Here is a 15,288-nt window from a genome sequence, read left to right on the forward strand (position 1 = left end):
CCTTCCCCTAGAGTTGTCCAAATTAGTGGTAGAGCCATACATCCAGAGGTCTTTACAAAGTATTGCTTCCTAACTTTGCTAATGTAGCTTGAGCTTACTCTCCTGTAAATTCCTTTGAAATTTACCACTGTTCTTGTAATTTCTTTTGCAAATCTGTTTTATAGGTAAGTTTTGATTAATAGTACACTTGTGTATTCAGGTATTTCAAACTTGTAGTCAACTTTTACATTTTTCTTGTTGCAACTTAAAACCATTTCATTTTGTTTTCATCTGTGTGCTAAAAAAAAATTGTCAGACGTTTGGACCCAGAGTAATTAATGTATTGGCATGTTTCCAAGAACTTGCTGCTGAGTTTAAGGCTTCCATCGGGTATTTAAAGGTATTCAGTTCAAGAATAGTGTTTCCCATGAGCTGGTGACAAATATATGTTTTCATGAAATTTGTTTAAAAAGTATATGATTTTAATTAAAATGTTAAAGTTTAAAAGGTAGAATACATTTTTCATGACTCATTACATGTCATTTGATATAGGTCCTGCTAAATATTAATGGTGCAAACTTTTAATGCCTATAGGAGCTGAGCACGTCACACAGAGGCTCCATTACTATTGACTTGTGTTTAGAGAGTGTTCTTGTAGACTTAAAGGGGCAGCTTCTGTTCTACTTGGTTGTTATACTGCAGTAACATGGGCCCAATGGTGTCATACCTTTTAATTTTTCAGGAAGAATTGGAAATCTAGATTTTAAAAAAACCACATTTTAAAATTTGCAGTTAAAAGATTACAAACTGCTGTGTGAGACATATAAAATTGTAGGTATTTTTCAAGCCTTTATATGAACCTTTATTAGAAAGATACTCATGTAATGTACTTGTTAATGTGCCCTCCATCATGTTACGAGTGATAGAAAACTTGAACCTGTTTGAAACACAATAAAAAGGATTTGTAAGGCTCATTAATCTCCAAGTCCAAAGGTAGGGCAAGCTTATAGTAATACATTAATATTAAATACCAGTTTCTTTCCGTTTCTTTTCTTCTTTCTTCAGTCTGTTGTTATTCCTCCCATGGTTGTAGGATGGCTGCCAGTGATGGTTGGGCCATACATATTTTGTTCACATCTCTTAGGAGAGAGCCTCACTGTCCTGACATTCCAAACAAGAGTCCTGACTGGACTACTGAACCAGTGACTGTGGTCATTGAAATGGCTGATTGGCTTAAGCAAACCAGGACCAAGTACTGTACCTAAGGATGGGGTTAATTTTCTCTGAAGTACATGGGCTGTATGGGGAGAGGTGGATACACAAAAATCCGGGTAAGAAATTGAAAGGATAATTGGATAGTGGATAGGCAGCCAATGATGTTCACTACTGTTTTCAAATGCATAATGGTAGTAATATAAAGATATTTGTGAAAGGAGAAAAAAAATCATTAACCCAACACCCTGTTGTGATCTTGAGCAAGTTTTTTTAACCTATTTGTGCCATAGTTTTTCCTCTGTAGAATGGGGAAACTACATTGTAGCAAGGATTAAATGAATAAAAACTTATAAATCACTTAAAATAATGTGTGGCACATTGAGTACTGTTATAAGTATTTGCTATTATTTTAATATTTGTAATTTTAGATAAGTTATCATACTCCAACCTTGTAAATTTTTTTTTTTTTTTTTTTGTATGTAGCTATTACTAGCCTTATTGGCTCTGAAATATGCTATGTAGTTCTTTTGGAATTTATTTAATAGTCATTGTGATATTTTAGAGATGACTCGTTTTTAAACACCTTTGTTGAGGTGTAATTTATATACCATAAAATTCACTTAATATACGTATATAATTTAGTGATTTTCATTAAGTTTACAGAGCTGTGCAGGCATTACCACAGTCTAATTTTAGAACATTTACATCCTGTGTTCAAGATGTTTCGTAGTTCTGGCTCTTGCATTTAGGCCTGTGATCCATTTTGAGTTGATTTTTGTGTGATGTGAGAAAATGATAAGATAGGGGTTAAATTCATCTTTTTTTTTCTTTTTTCTTTTAAATATAATTTATCGTCATATTGGTTTACATACAACACCCAGTGCTCATCCCAACAAGTGCTCTCCTCAATGCCCATCACCCATTCTAAATTTATCATTTTGTATGTGGATTTCACTGCTCTTTGTTGAAATGGGTATTCTTTCCCATTGAATTATACCTTTACATCTTTGTCAAAAATCAGTTGACTGTAAGTGTTAAGGATTTATCTGGACTTTTTTTTCTTTGATATGTATGTCTATTCTTCACCACGGCCACACTGTCTTGATTACTGAGGCTTTGTAATAAGTTTTGAAATAGGGATATATATGTCCTCTTTGTTCTTTTTTTTTTAAGATTTTTTGGGCTATTTTAGATTCTTTGCATTTCTGTGTTAATTGTAGGATCAGCTTGTCACTTTCTGTGAAAAAGCAAGCTGGGATTTTGATGGGGAGGTGTTGAAGCTGTAGATAACTTTAGGGAATATTGAGTTTTCCATTGCATGCATTTGGACTGTCTTTCCATTTGTTTAGGTCTTCCTTAATTTCTTTAATCAATGTTTTGTAGTTTTCAGTATGAGAGGAAATGATGAAAAAAAAATTTTTTCTTTTTTTTTTTGCTATTGAAATGCTTCCTTAGGCAGCTTTGTGTATTGAAATTTCCAGAAGTGGAATAAATGGCTCAAAGTATATGAACATTTATGTAGATCATGAGTAGATATTGTTTATTGATGTTGATAAATAAAAGAAATGTGGATGAATTGATGAATTTTAAAAACTTTGTAGTTTCTTGGTGGTAATAGAATTCATCATTTAGGCCCCTTGTTCCATTTAAGTTGGTTCATTTTATTTTATTTTATTTTTTAATTTATTATTATTTTTTTCAACGTTTATTTATTTTTTTGGGACAGAGAGAGACAGAGCATGAACGGGGGAGGGGCAGAGAGAGAGGGAGACACAGAATCGGAAACAGGCTCCAGGCTCTGAGCCATAAGCCCAGAGCCGGACGCGGGGCTCGAACTCACGGACCACGAGATCGTGACTTGGCTGAAGTCGGACGCTCAACCGACTGCGCCACCCAGGCGCCCCAAGTTGGTTAATTTTAAACTGAGAAAACATTTAGGAAGCTGAAAAATAAGAATTTTTTTTTTTTTGTTTGTGAATTAAAAGAGAAAGAAAGGGTTTTCTTTCTCATCCTGACCTAGCTAAACTAATCTAGTATATTTTTTATATTGTAAAGTATCTTTTCACACACATGTTCTTTAAAATATTTTTAATAGTTTTTGTGTATCTGAAAGAAAAAAGTCCAGAATTGATTTCTTTTATAATGCTTACTTAGATAATAAATTGTTTCATTTATCCTTTTACGTCTAGAGCTTTTTACAGTGCTTGGTACTTCAAAGGTGTTTATTATATTAAATGGAAATGTCCTAATCTTATCATTTGCTAAATTACAATCATTAGTTAGCCTAGGTTTTTTTTTTTTTTTTTTTTGAAGACACTTTTGTTCAGCATCATGATCAGACTGTTACATTTAACAATCAACAGCATGGGTGCAAAAAAAAAAAAAAATCTACATTAAAACCCTTTGTTGGAATGCTTTACACTTTCCACAGAACAGAAACTAAAATAACCTGTTACACAGTCACAAATACAGTCCTTGGGTTTTTTGCCCATACACATGAGTATTGTCTAAAACATGTCTTCTTTGTAGCAGTTAGGCCCTGCCACCATTGTGCTTGGCTGAGTTCACAAATCTGTTGTAACCTGTAGCTACCCTGTCACTTCTCTGGCTCTCCTCTCCTGCTAAGCTTTGTTTCCTGATAGTAATTAAAACCTTCTGCCACTGCCATAGCTACTGCTGCTCCTGGAACCGCCATAACCACCTTGGTTTCATGGTTTGGCAAAGTATTGGCCTTCACCACCATAGGGGTGAAGCTTCTGCCCACCAAATTTCCTCCTTTCATGGGTCCCAAATTTGAAGATTGATTTTTGTAACTGCCAAAATCATTATAGTTTCCACCACCTCCGAAGTTGCTTCCGTCATTACCAAATCTGTTATAGCCATCCCTGATGCCACCATATCCACCACTACCTCGACTGCCACTAAAGCTGTCTTGCCCACTGAAGTTTCCTCCACGACCAAAGTTGTCATTCCCACCAAAACCACTTCCACGACCACCACCAAAGTTTCCAGAACTGCTTCTACCTCTTTGGCTGGATGAAGCACTAGCCATCTTTTGCTTAGAGCTCTCCTTACTTCACAGTTGTGGCCATTCACAGTATGGTATTTCTGAATGACAATCTTGTCTAGAGTCATGGTCATCAAAGGTTACAAAAACAAAGCCTCTTTTTGTCACTGCCTTGGTCATTCATGATATCAATCACTTCCATTTTCTCATACTGTTCAAAATAATCTCTTAGATGATGTTCTTCAGTGTCTTTAATGCCACCAACAAAAATCTTTTTCACAGTTAAGTGGGGACCAGGTCTTTGAGAATCTTCTCTCAAGACAGCCCTCTTTGGTTCCAAAACTCTTCCATCCATCCTGTGTGGCCTTGCATTCATGGCTGCATCCACCTCTTCCACAGTGGCATATGTGAGAAACTCGAAGCTTCTGGAGTGCTTGGTGTTTGGATCTCATTACCACATAGTCCGTGAGTGTTCCCCATTGCTCAGAATGGCTAATCAGACTCACATTGTCTGTTTTCAAAGCTCAAACCTCTGATGAAAAGCTTCCGCACCTGTTCAGAATCTTTGGGAGACTCTGACTTAGACATGATGGCAGTGGGAGGTGAGATTTAACGATGCTTCCTTGAGGTGTCCATGGGCAGAAAAGTTAGCCTAGTTTTATTCATTTCTGCAGAAGATAATGTTGTTAAGACCTTAATGCCATATTTCTTTTACTATTTTCTGACATTTCTTATGAAGATTCTTATCAGGTGGCTTGTGTTTTTCGTTATACAGTTTTGAATTACCTTAATATCTGTTTTACCCCAAAGGAGCAATTTTGTTAACTTATTTTCAGAATAGTCTCTTACAACCTGCTCTTAAAGTAGTTTCTTTTTTTTCCTCTGATATTATTTCATGGAATGGGATATATACTCAGAAACCAACTTGTATGTAGTGAGTCTTTCTAGTGAGTCTTTGGCTTAAAAGCTGTTGGGACGGTATACAAAGTAAAACAAAAACAAAAACAAAAGCTGTTGACAGTACATGAATTCTTTCTAATTTGCTAAACTAATGTCATAAAACACTCCCAGTTTTAGATTTTTAACATTTTTTGTGTGTTTTTGGTATCTTTTCTGATTCTTCAAAGATTTAATTGGATTTGTCCAAGAGTAATATATGTGCCTGAAATGTGCTATGTGAAGTACCAAATTTCTTGATGCTGGAGATTGTGGAGGACTGCATATTGGAGATTTTATAGAGCAGAGTCCTACTTTGGGTAGGAAGTTGGATATCAAATGACTTCTAAGGTTATGTAACTATCTGATGGTCATGCTCTAAGTTTTGTTATTTCTTCCTTTCTTTTTTTTTAATGTTTATTTTTGAGCGAGAGAGACAAGATAGAGCATAAGCAGCAGGGGAGAGAGAGAGAGAGACACAGAATCTGAAGCAGGCTCCAGGCTCTGAGGTGTCAGCCCAGAGTCAGACACGGGTCTTGAGCTCACGAGCCATGAGATCATTCATGGTCTGAGTTGAAGTTGGATGCTTAACTCACTGAGCCCCCCAGGTACCCCAATTTCTGTTATTTCTGTTGCACCTGGGTGTTTACATTTATTTCCCAGACATTAAAAAAAAAATTTTTTTTTTAACGTTTATTTATTTTTGAGACAGAGAGAGATAGAACATGATCGGGGGATGGTCAGAGAGAGAGGGTGACACAGAATCTGAAACAGGCTCCAGGTTCTGAGCTGTCAGCACAGAGCCTGATGCGGGGCTTGAACCCACGAACTGCGAGATTATGACCTGAGCTGAAGTTGGACGCTTAGCTGACTGAGCCACCCAGGCGCCCCATTCCCAGACATTTTTTGACCAGACTTATCTCATCAATCTTTTAGTGATTTATGTTCTATAAAAACTGAAGTTTTAGAAATGAAGGGCTGGGTTTTTTTTAGTATATATCCTTAGAGAAAGATGAAGAACTGATGAGGTCTTAATTATGTTTTGTTAGAAATAAATCTCTTTCTTGGGAACTGAAAGCGATCTTGCCTAACAAGATCTTTGTTAATGAATAATAACTTGATTGGTGTGGTATTTTTATTTATAAGCTATAGTAAATCTTTTAAAGCTATGGGAATTTTAAATGGGACTCAATGAAGTGTTTGAATTTTGTTGTTTCTAGTGAAAATATGTTTCTCATAAAGTAATACAAATATATTATCTTAAATCCTATGTATAGTATCTAGTTGAATCCAGTTTTTATGATCTTGGGGCTTCAATATCTTGACAAAAAATTGTTATTATATCTCAGAGCTTATAACTGTATATGTATATAAAAACATTTTAACACAAAGCCTTTAAAAAAAGTGTTGATTTTGTTAATACATGAAATTAAGAAAAAATAGTCTTGATAGTAATATGATAATCAGTTTCAAATGAGTGTCAACAAATCTTTTCTAAAAACAAAGTAGGAACTGATATAAAGAGGCTCACTGGTATCTAAAATGGAGAAAATATTATTAAAGAAAATTATATAAAGGTATTGTAAAATGATTATTAACATTATTACCAACTCATTTTTTTTTTTTAAATTAGTTTTTATTTGAGAGACTGTGTGTGTGTGCGCACATACGTGAGTGCAAGGGAGGGGCAGAGGGAGAGGGAGAGAGCACAGAGCCTGACGTGGGGCTTGATCCCAGGACTCTGGGATGATGACCTTAGCTGAGATCAAGAGTCAGCTGACTGAGCCACCCAGGTACCCCTCACCAACTCATTTTCCTAGATCAAATTACTGTGAAATTAATAGACATCCAGCAGACACAAAATCCAAAGCATTTCAGAATAATTTTCTTTACTGTAGTTGTCATTGGATGGGTAAGGCAGTGCCCATGGCCAAAAGTGTGAGTGGGTGATTTTGTTAGTTTACTAAAACATTTGGTAGATTATGATTCTTTATTTTCTAAGGTTTTTTGGGGGTTAAGTTTTTATTTTCTTTAATGGTAAGTTGATTTATGACCCTTGAGGTAGGGGACACAGATATTGATAACTGGTATGCTTTTGAGTTAAAATTAATTTGTTATTTTGAGGTGCTTTGGTAGCTTAGCACAGAGCCTACTTAAGATTTTCTCTCTCTCTCCCCCCCCCCCACTCTCCCCTGTTCATGCTCTCTCACTCTCTCTCTAAAATAAAAAAAATATCTTGAGTTATAATAGATAATAGCAATATCTAAGATTTATTAAGTATGCCAGGTCCTGTTTGATGTATGTATTGATCCAAGTTAATTCTTAGAGTTCTCACAGATAGGTGTTAGGTGTTTCTGCCAAAATGTCTTGTGTTCTGCAAAAGTGTACTAAAAATAACAGGATTTATGGGGAAAGATAGGATTGGGGTGGGCCATTCAAAACCTGTGGGACCTTGTAACTGGAATACTAACAAAATCAATAATAATCCTGATGAAAATACTAGCAAGGTTAAATCTCTATTGATATTTTCATGTTAGCATCACATTCACTTTGTGGAACTAACTAAGCCTAGAGTTTATGCTTCCTTCTTTGAGATGTAGGCTTGGTTTCTTTAGCTTCTGATAGACAACATTTTTATCAGTACTAAATGTCTGATCCAATATGTAGCTTTCCTTATTAATTCATTGTTTTAGTACAGAAGGAAATGTCTTTGTACTTTCTTCATTTGTACTTACAGATTGTCAGATACTTAATGTCGTGGAAAAAGCATACTAATTCGTGGAATCATTAAGCCAGGCACTATTTGCGTTAAAGGAAATCAGTTCTGCAAATTTTTAGGTTTTTCATAAGATCTTCATATATTGCCAAGGATTTTTTTTATTCTGTTGGAAACAATTACATATGAACCAGCATCACTTACACACTATTTCTGTATTATTCTACTCTTTAACAATTCTGTAGGAGGTAATTCAAGGCAAAGGCAAAGATATAAGTTATAGTAGAACAGATTGTACTGTTATAATATTCACTTTATAAATGATGAAACTGAGATACAGAAGATGAGTAGCTTGCTTAAGTTACTGAGCAGTTTATATTGTTGAGATTGAAGCTCAGGGAATCCATAACCTGAGCTGTTAACCACTAAACCGTATATGGTTTATAATTACAAAAAACCTGAAATGTGAAAAAGTGGTTTGAGGCATCTTTCAGTCTTGTAATTGAATAGTAACTTGGAAAGTATCTAGATTGTTTACAACTTGCCTAATAGTCAAGATTTGCGTTATGGAAGGTAGGGCCCCCCCCACCCCCCCAATAACCTAAAATACATATGAGGAAGAGAAAGGTTTTAATGAATGTGATTTTTATTTTTTATTTTTTGAATGTGATTTTTAAATTGGATGGAATTAATCACGTAATCTTTATACAAGATATTGTAGTTTGCTTCTTTACTTTCATGGTTAATATTTAGTTGGCTTAGCTTCCAGGATTGAAATGAACTTGTTTATTGATTGTATAAGAAACTGAATTTTTAAAAAATTTTCATTAAAAATTTTTTATTTATTTTTGAAGTAAACTTACCTCCAATGTGGGGCTTGAACTCATGACCTTGAAGTCAAGAGTCACATGCTCTATCAACCAAGCCAGCTAGGTGCCCCAGGAAAGTGTGGGGTTTTAATAATCTTTTTTTGTGACTTTATACTGATCTCAGTGAGCACATTAATAGGAAAAGATGATGCTTTTGTTAATCAGTTGCAGAAGTTAATACCATTTGTTGTCTTTAGTTGTTTGTCAGGATGTAGTCATAGTTTCATTTGTTCAGATGACCTTTCCTTGGAGTTGATTTGTTTCCATGATAGATTTTCCAAATAAAGTACCATATACTCAAATTTATGGGACAAGATTATTTTTTCTTCCAAAGAATTAGGGTGTATATTTTAACTGGGGTTTAGCATTTAACTTTTCAAATAATATGTTTATTTAAGAAGTCAAAGATCAACTGTAAATAAGATTGTATTTTATTTTTTAAAGTTTTTTTTTTGAGGGGGAGGGGCAGAGAGAGAGAGAGAGAGAGGGAGAGAGAATCCCAAACAGGCTCTGTGTTTTGTGATGATCCTGTGGGGCTCAGTCTCACAACCGTGAGATCATGACCTGAGCCAAAATCAAGAGTTGGACTCTTAACCAGCCGAGCCACCCAGGTGTGCCCTGTCTATGAATAAGATTTTAGAGTGGAACATTTTACATGTTGCTATATTGACGACTCCTTTTATGCTTTAATAACATGACATTATTCCCTTTTATTAAACATGTATTTATTTTCATTGGGATCAATCCATTTACTCATTCAATGAATATTTGTGGAGCAGAAATGGTGTGCTATTACATGGTGCTGGCAGTAAAACAGTGAGCAAGAGAGGTATGGACTTTGCCTTCATGGAGTTTAAAGTGTCAGTTCTTTAGCTTCTAGGTACTCCCATTTTTTCACTATACTTCTGTCCTTCAGTTTATTAAATTTATTTTCTGATACTTGTATACTCCACTCTTGTTCCTGACTGTTGATCTCTAAGAAAATGTAAAGTTTATCATCTTTGTGACATTTATATGTTGACTACATTGATTATATTATTAGAGATGATGATGTCTCTCATACATCTTTTACTTGGAATTCTTTATCTTCTTCCCTCTTACCCAGCTAAAGCATCTAGGACAATCTAATGGCAATATATATATGAAATACAATGTGGTACTTAGTTTCTGGCTGTATTACCAACCTGTCTGGAATGATGTGGTGGAGGGATGCATGTGGATGAATTTTTAATGTCCTTTATTACTTTGCCACTACATTTCTTTCTTTTTTTTTTTTTAATTTTTTTAATGTTTATTTCTGAGACAGAGAGAGAGAGAGAGAGAGAGAGAGAGCGAGCGAGCATGAGTGGGGGAGGGGCAGAGAGAGAGGGAGACACAGAATCAGAAGTGGCTCCAGGCTCTGAGCTGTCAGCACAGAGCCTGACGTGGGGCTCGACCCCACAGACTGCGAGATCATGACCTGAGCTGAAGTTGGACACTTAACCCACTGAGCCACCCAGGCACCCGGAATAACATGTGACTCTTGATCTTGGGGTTGTAGGTTTGAGCTCAGTGTTGTATGTAGAGATTATTTAAAAATTCTTAAACTCGTAAATTTGAACTTTTTGTGATATTTAGCAGTATACTGATGGTGATTTGGTCTTTTATTTGATAATTCGAGGTCATTAATTTGAATATTGGTGTTGGAATATCATTTGGAATACTGAATATTTCTGTACTCCTCTCTCTCCTACATCTTCAGTATACTACGCTAGTTGAGATACTCAATTATTTTCCTGTATAGTTGGAATAACTTACTTGCTGGTATTCCTGCTTCTCTAGTCTCTTTCAAATACCTTCCACAACCTCTGGAATATTTTATGTACAGTTAAAATATGACCATTTGATTTTCCTTTCAAAATCTTTCTACAGTTTTTCATTCATTTCTGGGTAAAGGCCAAGTTACTTAATATGACAGATAAGTAATCTGGATCTTGGCTTATTTCTTACCATTCCCTTCCTCAAATTTGTTTGTATAGTATTGAACTTTGATGCTCTTAAGTTTCTGCTACCACGTGACAAGTCCCTTCCATTTGTATTTCATTGATCAAGGGAAATCATATGGCCGTGCTTGTGTTATCATCTCATTCTTTAGTTTCACAGGATAAGTGCATATAATCCCCTTGCAGGCAGAGGCACTGAATACTGGAGAACAAGAAGATTATATTTCTTCACAGTTCTTAGACTTACTGATATTTACTAAATGGTTGGCTCACATGTATGCCTTGTATATCATTCTATTTTTTGTTTCTGTTTCTGAAGTGTATCCTTCAGTAGTTCTTTCATTGAGGGTTTTTGAGTGGCAAACTCTGTTTTTTGTTTAGAAATTTCCTCATATTGACCTTTCTCTTGAATGTAGTTTAGCTGGATGCAGGTTTCCAGTTGACAATAATTTTCTCTTAATATTTTGAAGATACTGTTCTGTTCTTATTGTTGAAGTTATTACTGTTAATAGTTGTAATTGTTTAACTTTATGGGTAATCTGTTTCTATGGTTGCTTTTAAGATTCTTTCTTTGACTTTGGGGTTTCGTAGTTTCACCATAACCTATGTATGGGTGGTTGTACTTCCTAAATTTGAGGATTTGTGTTTTTTCTAGAGAATTTTCATGAATAATGGCCTTTCTTCATTTTATCTATTTGTATTTTGGAACTCAATACATGACATGTTGGTTTTTTTCCCATTCTATCCTTCATGTCTCTTAATGTTTCATATTTTCAATCTCACTTGTGATTCATATCTTTTTTAAATGTATGTTTATTTATTCTTGAAAGACAGCAAGCGAGCAGGGGAGGCGCAGAGAGAGAGGGAGACAGAGAATCCTAAGCAGGCTCTGCGCTGTCAGCACAGAGCCCAGTGTAGAGCTCAGACTCATGCACTGGGAGATCATGACCTGAGCCAAAATCAAGAGTGTTTTTTTTTTTTTTTTTTTTTTTAAGAGTTTTATGCTTAACTGACTGAGCCACCCAGGTGCCCCTAAATTTTTTAATTTTTTTTTTTAATCAGCATTGGGTTTCCAGTTCATGACAATAGTGTAAATTTGAACTCCCAAACCTATGAAGATCATCCCAGAATTTATTTTCCTGGAGAAAACTTTTTTTCTCTTTCTTTTTTTAAGATAGTAGCCCAGCCAAAGACTGGCTATTTGTAATTTCCTTTTGCCAGTTGGTGAGTTTTTTGGAGGGGAGGCGGAAGGGAGATCTACTTTTTGAGCTTTAAGAGTACCATATGTATATGGAGATTTAATTTCTATTTCCCCACCTTGAGTGGGCACAGTACTTTATTTTGTGTTTCTACATAGGCATTAAAATGCTAGTCCCTAGGTCACTAGCCTTCCTTCTTGCGCCCCTTTAGCAGTTGTAATAACAGTTCAAATTCTTACTGTTTTTCTGTTTCTTCATTTTAGGCTCTTAGAGATTGCCTTTTTTTCTTGAAAGCTTAGGTCTACATCGAAAAGTAGTTTTTGTTATATTTACCTAATATTTGTAGATGTTTGTAAAGTTGTTTTTTTTTTTTTTTTTAGGCCATCTTAGTCCTGTCTTGCTGGCACTATATTATACAACTATAACATAGAACAAAATAATGCGTATATAATAGCCAGTGAAGAAAATATAGGACCAATTTATAGTATATTAGGTCAGGTTATTTCCCACCTAGAAATACTGAGGTAATTACAGGTAATAGAATTCTGTAGATCAATGAAGACGTTGTAGGGAAAGAAAATTTGTCATTTTTCTTTTATTTATTTATTAAAAAAAATTTTTTTTTTTAACGTTTATTTATTTTTGAGACAGAGAGAGAGGCAGAGCATGAACGGGGGAGGGTCAGAGAGAGAGGGAGACACAGAATCGGAAGCAGGCTCCAGGTTCTGGGCCATCATCAGCCCAGAGCCCGACGCGGGGCTCGAACTCACGGACCGTGAGATTGTGACCTGAGCTGAGGTCGGACGCTTAACTGACTGAGCCACCCAGGCGCCCCTCTTTTTTTTTTTTTTTTAAACCCTTGTATTTATATATACAGATAGATGAGCAATTTTCATCTTAGAAACAACCCTGTTTTACCAAAGGAAAATAAATAAAAGTTCTTGGGAAATTGTATGTGTGGAGGTTGTGTTTTAAATTTTGGTAATTAAAGGAGTTTTCTGAGCTTTTAGAATTGTAGAATGTTATAAAATGGTAAAAGAAACCTTATTTTTTTTCTTCTGACCCCTACCCATGCAAAAGAAACAACTTAGAAAAAATATATCATTCTTCGAGTCTTAATTCTTTATAAGTTCCTGGTAATTTCGATGGAATGGTAATAAGCTGCATCGAAATCTCATTTGTATTAATAGGGAGCTTTATAGTTTTATTACTTTTAACATGTTCATCTGCCCAAGGATGAACTCTTAAAACAAAATAGTTGTGAGTCAAATGATGACCATTTGTTAATCTCTTAGATACTACAGTTAAATTGACAAGATGGCTTTTGACATAAAAATTTCAGGAGCCTTGTTTCAGAACAGTAGAGATTGTTGTGTTGACTAATTTCTGTTAAGTGAGATATTTAAGAAATAGTTTAGCTAAGTTCTAAATTCAGCATAGTAGATTGTCTAAATATTTTTCTAGTTTATATTGTTGGATATGATTTTATATTCTGTGGGTTAAGTGCATGAACAGTTACATCAAATTATTCATGTGGTGCTTCAGGAGGAAAGACTGAAATTAATGCTTTGCCTGTGATCCAGTTGTAATAAAGCTGAACTTGAACGTAAATTAGGGTGTGTGACTGAGTGTTGATTACATATAGGCAATGTAAGTGTTTTATAAGGATTATCTCATTTAATTCACAAAATAGCTCCTTGAGGTAGTACTTTATTAAAAATTTTTTTTTTTTGAGAGAGAGAGAGTGCGCGCGCGCGCACAAGTGGGGGGAGGGGCAGAGAGAGAGTGAGAGAGAGATTCATAATCAGGCCCCAGCAAGGAGCCCAACATGGGGCTCTGACGGCTGTGAGATTATGACCTGAGCCATAATCAAGACTAGGATGCTTAACCAACTGAGCTTCCCAGGTGCTCCTTAAACTTGTTTTTTAACAAGAAAACAAGACTGGAGAGGTTAGGTTGCTAGGTTGCCTTTATTTCTTAACAGTTATTTTATAAAGTAGTTAAAATATATAACTTATAATAAAACCCAGTTTTAGTTAGAGAAGGAATACAAGTAAGCTAATTAGTAGATAGGAAAATGGAAGACAGATGCCTCCCCCTGAGATTATCAAACACAACTGTATTTCCTTTTTTCATTCTTCATTTCAATGGTATCACTTTGCCTTTATCAGAAACTTGATATTTTAAAAATGTTTATTTACTTTTGAGAGAGAGAGAGCATGTGTGTGTACGTGGAAGGGGCAGAGAGAGAGAGAGAGAGAGAGAGAGAGAGAATCCCAAGCAGGCTCTGCTCTGTCAGCCCAGAGCCTGACTTGGGACTTGATCCCATGAACCGTGAGATCATGACCTGAGCTGAAATCAAGAGTCGATGGTCAACTGACTGAGCCACCCAGGTGCCCTGACCAGAAACTTGATTTGACTTATCTTTTTCCTTATTCCCATAACCAGTCCATCACTAAATAGTCTCCTTAATTCTGACCCCAGGTATCTCTTGCTAAGATTATTTTTAACACCTTTCAGAACTGTTCGTTTCCTCTGCCATACCATTCCACAGCATAAGGCTCTACTCTTATACTTTGCTTCCTCTGTCATATGACCACTCTATATACTATACTCAAGCCCATACTGACTTTTTCTTACACCTTTCTTAGGTCCTGTCTCTATAACTTCTGTGCTTTTCTATCAGCTGTTCTCTCTGCTTGGATGCTTTTCTTCCTTCTTTGTCCATTATAGTTATACTCACACTTTAAGACATAGTTTAGATACTGTGTTCTCTAAGAACCCTTTGCTCCACTGCAGAATTTTACTCTTCCTCCATCCCACCACAGAACTTTGTTTATAACTTATTATAGCATTTACCTCGTTCTTTTATGTGTTTATATATTACCCCAGACTATGAGCTTAAAGGCAGAGACTATATTTATGCCATCTTTTTTTTTTAATGAGGCTTAATTAGGTATAATTTCCATAAGATAAAATTCATCCCTTTTAGGTGTACAGTTTGATGTATATAGTATCCATCATCACATCTGGGATGTAGGATATTTCTGTGACTTCCAGAGAGTTTCCTTGTGCCTCTTTGTAGTCAGTCTTCTCGCTCATTCTCAACCTTTGGCAGCCAGTGATCTAATTTCTGTTCCTATCATTTTGTCTTTTTCTGAATGTCAAATAAAAATGGAATCATACAGTAGGTATCTTTTTGTGACCAACTTCTTATACTTAGCATACTGAATTTAGATTGCCTGTAGTTCTTGCATATATTAATAGTTTCTTTTTATTGCTGCATTGTATTCTATTATGGATGTACCACAGTTCATTCAGTCACCAGGTGGTTTCCATTAGCCATTATGGGATAGAGCTGCTCCAGAACATTTCCATACAAGTC

At 35.5% G+C, this 15,288-nt stretch overlaps 1 protein-coding gene and 1 pseudogene across 5 annotated transcripts in view; one reads left to right on the forward strand and one right to left on the reverse strand.

Annotated features, from left to right (window-relative positions):
* The window catches only part of LRBA (LPS responsive beige-like anchor protein), a 787,622-nt gene that overhangs the window by 5,668 nt on the left and 766,666 nt on the right, over positions 1-15,288 (forward strand). The gene's annotated exons all lie outside the window — the stretch shown is intronic.
* LOC125164280 (heterogeneous nuclear ribonucleoprotein A1-like) lies at positions 3,671-4,866 on the reverse strand (annotated as a pseudogene).

The sequence above is a fragment of the Prionailurus viverrinus genome, chromosome B1 (assembly GCF_022837055.1).
Source record: "Prionailurus viverrinus isolate Anna chromosome B1, UM_Priviv_1.0, whole genome shotgun sequence".
NCBI lineage: Eukaryota > Metazoa > Chordata > Mammalia > Carnivora > Felidae > Prionailurus > Prionailurus viverrinus.